General features: G+C 43.6%; 1 long non-coding RNA gene across 1 annotated transcript in view; it reads right to left on the bottom strand.

Annotated features, from left to right (window-relative positions):
• The window catches only part of LOC144690479 (uncharacterized), a 30,923-nt gene that overhangs the window by 22,484 nt on the left and 1,182 nt on the right, over nucleotides 1–7,257 (bottom strand). Inside the window, exon 2 of the long non-coding RNA XR_013578898.1 lies at nucleotides 4,647–4,788. This is a non-coding gene — a long non-coding RNA (uncharacterized LOC144690479). The remainder of the gene's footprint in view (nucleotides 1–4,646; nucleotides 4,789–7,257) is intronic.

Raw genomic sequence — 7,257 nt, 5'->3', positions numbered from 1 at the left:
CTGTCCATTGATCCAACTTGTCCAGCTCCCTTTTAATATCAAACAGAGGTTTGCATCATTGACCATTGTGCACAGTTCAGTGTTGTTTGCAACCTCGGATACCTTGGAAATGCCCGCTTTTCTCAGTCACTTATATAAAAGTTACAAACAACACTGATGGCATATACCTCCCTACACACCACTACTCTACTGTCCACTCTCCAGCCATGCACCAATCCAGCCTAATAATTAACCCATGGCTTTGGACATTGTCTGCTATGTAAAATGCTGTCCAATAGTTGCAGGTAAAGAATTAACAGCTGGTGGGAATGTGAATTAGAACTGCATTCACCTTCTGTAGCAATACATAATTGCGTGGTGTGTCGGCCTTTTCGCCTGAACACATTTTGCAGTGTTGTTTGCTGCTGCAAAATGCTTAACGGACTCCCTCTGTGTTGCTTTTGCAAAGCAAAAGTGGAGATTTTGCAGGACATTGAAATGGTGCTGAAAGTAGTCAGAGATTTGGTGAAACATTTCAAAACTCCACAGTCCACATTGTCCAACCCTGCTAATCAACAAGGTTTAAAATTATGAATGTTTGTCTGACCAACCAGAACCCAGACTCAACGGTGAAGACTAGATGGTGATTTTACAATACTATGCTGGACACACAATGCCACTTCAGACACATTGTTCTTAACACTGTTATTTCATTCTCCAATGTGGTTATGCCATCTTTAGTGTTTGTAGGACTGTACTAATTTATGTCAATAAATAAAATTGATTAAAACTTGTGGATGTAATGATCCTGCTGAGGGCATTAAAGATGATGGCCCAAAAAACCTAAAGGCCTTGCGATTTTGCCAATTATATTGAGATTGTGCCCAGTAATGAACTCCACTGTTGACCCAACCAGACTTCATACTTTTCAAAATTTACAACTTCACAATTATTGCCACATCCAGCAGGGGCCATGAAGTCTGTGAAAATTCTACCCTCCATTGTGTTAGCTGCTACATATATCTGGCCCCAGGGCCTTGTCTGGGAGCTGGACCCTCGGGGAGGTAGTCACCTAATTGAAATGTTCCCAGCAGGCACCAGGTCATTATGGGTGGCTGCACCCCCACTGAGACTGGAAGCTGAGATACATAGTCCATTGTAAGGGGACTGATAGGAAAAAAATATCTCAACAATTTATCTGAGGGGCCAGACCATTGTCCTCTGCCTGGACCTCCAAGGTGGGTCAAAGAAAGGCCATTCTGCAGGCCTTTCTCAATTGGAAGTACTGGCTGCCAAATCTGCCCTAGGCCAGGGTCATAGGAACTCCCAGGGCATGAAATCTCTGCTCTGAGCCCAACCTGCTTTGGCATCATCTTGTACAGGGTGAGCAGAGGCTTTTCCCTGTGGAAACTCTGAAATCAGGCTGGTAACCAGCTTCCCCTGTCCCAGCCTGATTACTGGCCCTCCCAGTGCCAATAAGTTAGAAGTCTGGGATTGACTACATCCCAAATACTGAGAGAGATTAGTAATAGGAGAGCTACTAACAGTTTTATATTTTTAAGAAATAGTAATTATACCAAAATACTGGAATGTACTGCAAGTTAAACAGCTATTTATAAACGGAGAGAGGGGTAAGTCACTTAGGCAAGTTAGTCTCAAGTTAATAAGAAACCTGCAGGAACCCAGATAATGAAAATATTAGCAAATACTGATAAAGACCTTCACCAATGGGTGTCAGTCAACATTAGTTTATAAAGAGTTGGTTGTGCTTGACTAATTTAATTAAATACTTTGAGGAAATCAGGCGTAGAGGTAAAGGGAAGGCAGTGGATGTGGCATTTTTGTTTTTTCAAAACATGTTGGATAAAGAGGCACAGGAGAAATTGCAAAAAATGATTAAGGCCGATGAAATTAATGGTAACGTGGCAGGAGAAACGTGACCTTTTCAGATTGGAAAGGAGAGAACTTATTGAGGAATTAAGATGGTTGGATTACATTTCAAGAGTAAAACAAGAGGATGCAGATGCAAGTTCAAACTAGTAAATGGTAATTTTAGAAATAATGTATTTTTTTATTCATTCATGGGATGTGGACTTTGCTGGCTGGGCCAGCATTTATTGCCCATCCATAGTTGCCCTTGAGAAGGTGATGGTGAGCTGTCTTCTTGAACCGCTGCAGTCCATGTGGCATAGGTACACCCATGGTGCTGTTAGGAAGGGAGTTCCAGGATTTTGACCAGCGACAGCGAAGAAGCGGTGATATGTTTCCAAGTCAGGATGCTGAGTGACTTGGAAGGGAACTTCCAGTTGGTGGTGTTCCCATCTATCAGCTGCCCTTGTCCTTCCAGATGGCAGTGGTTATGGGTTTGGAAGGTGCTATCGAAGGAGCCTTGGTGAATTCCTGGTGAATGCTTCACAAAAAGAGGGATCAACATGTGGAATAGTATTCCAGATAGAGTAATGGAAGCAACGAGTCTGGAGGTATTTAAGAAACAACTGTATACCACAATGGGTATCTGAATGACTTTCCACATCTGTAACAGTGTTATGATCTTGTGAGCAGAGAGGTCAAAGCTGTGCCCTGAATCAGAGCTGGAAGCCTGATGTCAGGGATGGAAGCAGGCAGGCCTGTGTTGGAAGGCAAGCTGTGACTCTGGGGCAGCTGGGCTGGTTTTACTGGGGGTGATGACCAAGAGGTGGCTTGTTGGAATGGTTCGGTGAAGCCTGGGCAGAGATGATGCTGCTACTCCCATTGCTGGAGACACCCTGGGTCCCATGCTGTTCGAACCTTAACCTGCCACATAGGTCATTATTGGCCAGGGCAGCAGCCAAGCCTGGGGGAGTCTTTTTTTTAATTCATTTACGGGATATGGGCTTCACTGGCTAGGCCAGCATTTATTGCTCATCCCTAATAAATGCTGGCCTAGCCAGTGACATCCATATCCCATAAATGAATAAAAAAAGACTCCCTCTGGCTTGGCTGCTGCCCTGGCCAACAATAACCTATGTGGCAAGTTAAGATTTTCTCAGCGCTGCAAGGGTTACCATCACCTGTGTGGCATCAGCAACCTGGAGTACTGGAACCCAGGGGCAGCAGTACATCAATGCCCAGAGCACTAGAACCCGGGGGCAGGAGAGCACTGGCATCTGGAATCCAGTAGTGCATTGGTGTTGGATTCAGAGTTGTAACCCATCTCTGCTAATACATTAACAGTGACTGATTTCACAGAGGATCAGGTGTCAGGCAATGGGCAACAGATTAGTCCGGTGGTTAAAGATGGATTTTGAAAAATGTTGATCTGTTGCATGGGTAATTATGCAGAGAATCAGACAGCGCAGGAGGCTATTCGGCCCATCGTGTCTCTACATGATCTTTGAATAGGTTTTTTAAAATCTCCTTTTCAGGCAGGCATCCAATTCCCCAAATCTGCTTTCACCACCCTTTCAGGCAGTGCCTTCCAGAATATAGCAACTTAGTAAGAGAAAGTCTCCTTCTCTTCCCTGGTTCTTCTGTCAATTATTTAAAATTTCTGTCCGATTACCGAAATTCCTGCTAGTGGAAACAGCTTCTTCCTACTTTCGTGCATTTCAAGACTTGACTAACATAGGTTCAAGACAGATTTTCATACATTTCCCTTTAATTAACGACTTTAACATGTAATCACTTAGATGGTATGTGCCTGTACACTTTAATCTATTTACATTTCAGCCTGTAGGTGGTAGTGTTTGATACAAAATTCTCTCTTCCCACCTCGTGGCTGGCTGTTTTTTCTATTTAAGGGATGTCTGCACTTTTCCACACAGAAGGCGCAGTCACTTTCCATCGCAGCGATAAAACTAAGATTTAAATCGATAAATGTACGGAACCAGCCTTCAGTGGCCAAGCAACGAAAAATGCAGGAGCCACATTCTTTTTCTGATCTTGTGAGACTATTTGAATAAATTGACGACTACCCAATAATGGGAAACGCGCCGACTGCAGCGAACAGGGGACGGTGGCGATCAATTTAACGTCGTTCATGAGAGAATGGTTTTCATCACCTGTCTTATAAACCAGCTGCAGTGACTCAGTCCCTGGAGAATCGCCATCCATACTAAACACCTAAACATCATTGCCTGTAACACGGAGCAATTCATAAAGTGGCTTGTAAAAAAACCTTCCAGGAGCTAGTGGGGGGGGAGAGGAATATGTTCCAAAGCTGTACCTCCTGGGACACTGCCACTGACTTTCGATTTCAATGGCGGGAGTGTCCGCTCCTGTAGGAATACTGGAGGAATGTCAGATTCCCATCCTCACATGTAGTGTTCTACATGTTAACCTGCTGTTTGAATCTTGTAAAATGTGCTCACCACAAAGGTTCTCACACGTTAAGGCAGCTTAATATGCCCACCATTACACAGTTAGGTATTATTTGGGCGGACAGTTTTGTTCTTTTATAATTTGACAACACAACGCCAAGTTGCATTTATATAGCGCCTTTGATGTGGAAAACTATTCCAGTTGGGCCATTGCCTGGTTTGATGAGGGCGACTGGCGGCTCTCGGATAACTTTCGATCATTTCTCGTGACTAGAACTAGGAAAAACCAATCTTTTCCATCTTTGAGTGCAAATAATCAACCAAAGAAACAGACACAGTCGCAAGCCATCATTCTTGACCCAGTTGTACCTTAGATTTAGGACGCACGGGCTGCGAGTTTGGTGTTGGGCTCTTCTCAGACTATCATACTGTCCAATGTTTTCAGATTTGATCAATGTGAATCCAATGGAGATCGTGACCACAAAAGCAAAATACTGCAGGTGTTGGAAATCTGAAATCAAAACGGAAAATACCCAATTGCTCAGCTGGTCAGGCAGCATCTGTGGAGAGTGGGAACGGTTAAGGTTTCAGGTCCATGACCTTAGGTCAGAACTGGAAAAAAAAAGTTGGGGATGGACCAGGTTTGAAGTGAGCACAGAGGCAGGGAAATGGGGCAAGAGCGAAATGGAAGCTCTTTGATAGGGGGGGAAGGCAGGAGAGATTAAATGGCTAAAGGGTTAATGGTGCAAGACAAAAGGAGATGGTAAACGGAACAAAAGATGGGACTAGAAGAGGTGGCGATGGGGAAAAACAGAGTCCTCAACATCAACTGGCACCCAAGATAAAGGGGGGCGGTAGCTGATCTGGAATTGTTGAACTGAATGTTGAGTCTGGAGGTTGTAAAGTGCCTAATTGAAAGATGAGGTGCTGTTCCTCGAATTGAGCATCAATGGAGCAGTGCAGGATGCCAAGGACAGAGAGGTCGGAGTGGGAGTGAGATGGAGAATTAAAACAACAGGCGCCCTGAAACTGAGGATCACACTTGCCGATTGAAGGGAGGCCTCTGCAACACGGTTACCCCCATCTGCGTAGCCCCCCTCCAGTGTAGAGGAGAGGGCTTTGCTGCTAGTATACTAAATAGAAAGAAATACAAGTAAATCGCTGTTTCAGTTGGAAGGAGTAGTTGAATGGCAGGAAGGGATGGAGGTAAAAGGGCAAGCGTAGCATCTCCTCTTGGATGGGAGGGTGCCTTGGGAAAGGGCGGAGTTCTGGGGGCAATTGAGGAGTGGAATTATCGTGTTATGAAAATATTGTTCATTCCCTTCTCAGTTGCCTAATTCTCTGTTGAACCACATTCCTAAAAAAAGGGGTTCCCAAATTGTGGGCCGCGACCCCCAGCAGGGGGATGGGTCAAGACTTTGGGGTCACAAGCTCAGAAGCAGCAATGGCAGCTGTGGATCTCAGACTCAGAGGCTCCTTTAAATATTAATGTGGTTTTTTTTCTGTGGGTAGGTGACTGTTCTCTGTTCTCTGAGGCCCATTTGATGTCACAACTTGTAAAACGGTAGGTCTTGCTTGTTTCAGGGCAAACCCAGCAGTATTAAACTCACCCCCACCCCGTCAAAAAATATTCCCCCACCCCACTGAACAACCCTCTCACCCCCACAATCTTCAATCTGGTGTCATACAAAGTCATATTTTCTATTTCGTATACTAGCAGCAAAGCCCTCTCCTCTACACTAGGGGGGGCCAAACGCAGATGGGGGTAACCGTGTTGCAGAGGCCTCCATCAATCGGCAAGTGTGATCCTCAGTTTCAGGGCACCTGCCGTTTTAATTCTCCAACTCACTCCCACTCCGACCTCTCTGTCCTTGGCATCCTGCACTGCTCCAATGACTCTCAATTCGAGGAACAGAACCTCATCTTTCAATTAGGCACTTTACAACCTCCAGACTCAACATTGAAACGGGGTTGCATGAGGAAGAAGTTTGGGAAGCACTGGCCTAGACACTTAGCTGTATGTGCCATATACACTTAGCTGTATGTGCCATATACACTTAGTTGAATATACCATATACACTTAGCTGTATGTGCCATATACACTTAGCTGTATGTACCATATACACTTAGTTGAATATACCATATACACTTAGCTGTATGTGCCATATACACTTAGCTGTATGTACCATATACACTTAGTTGAATATACCATATACACTTAGCTGTATGTGCCATATACACTTAGCTGTATGTACCATGTACACTTAGCGGTATGTACCATATACACTTAGTTGTATGTGCCATATACACTTAGTGGTATGTACCCTACATATTTGGAGAGACTAGATTTCATGAAACCAACACATTCGGTATATGCATGTTGTACACGTGCTTTCATTTGCCCACACGCTCGATTTCCTGTAACCAAAACTCTTGGCTGTGTTTCCTCAAATCTTGGAGATTAGTTCCTGGTGCTTGTGGAATTACATCTCAGGATATCAAGCTTTCGTAATGCAGTCACAGAGTTCCAGCGCACTTTAAGTCTTTGTTGAAAAATAGCGCCCAATGGCCAACAGTTAATACTCGTCAATCAGGCATTTTTTTATTTTTAGATAAATATAAATGCATTTAAAATATTTGGGTTTTTTTTGAACAGGCTATGCAGTTTACTATATCTTCACACTCCACCAAGAACAGTAAAGGAATCTCGGATTAAATGTGGACTCTGCTTCACAAAACGAATCTATTTATAGACGCACAATCTACACTTGCAGAAATGATCAGGAAAATTAGCCCTTTTAAAAATCAATATTATTTTACATAAGCACCGAAATCACTTTTCAAAGCACTTATTAAAACATCGGAAAATATTAAACCTGTTATATTTTATGTAACCGAAATCTTGCATATAAAAATAATTTGTCGTTGGAAAATCTCTAGTTGATGTTGTAAGAGGGTGAATCCGCTCTGAAAATAGGTG

The sequence above is a fragment of the Cetorhinus maximus genome, chromosome 15, assembly GCF_964194155.1.
Source record: "Cetorhinus maximus chromosome 15, sCetMax3.hap1.1, whole genome shotgun sequence".
NCBI classification, from domain to species: domain Eukaryota; kingdom Metazoa; phylum Chordata; class Chondrichthyes; order Lamniformes; family Cetorhinidae; genus Cetorhinus; species Cetorhinus maximus.
This window is presented reverse-complemented; position numbering and strand designations above follow the sequence as displayed.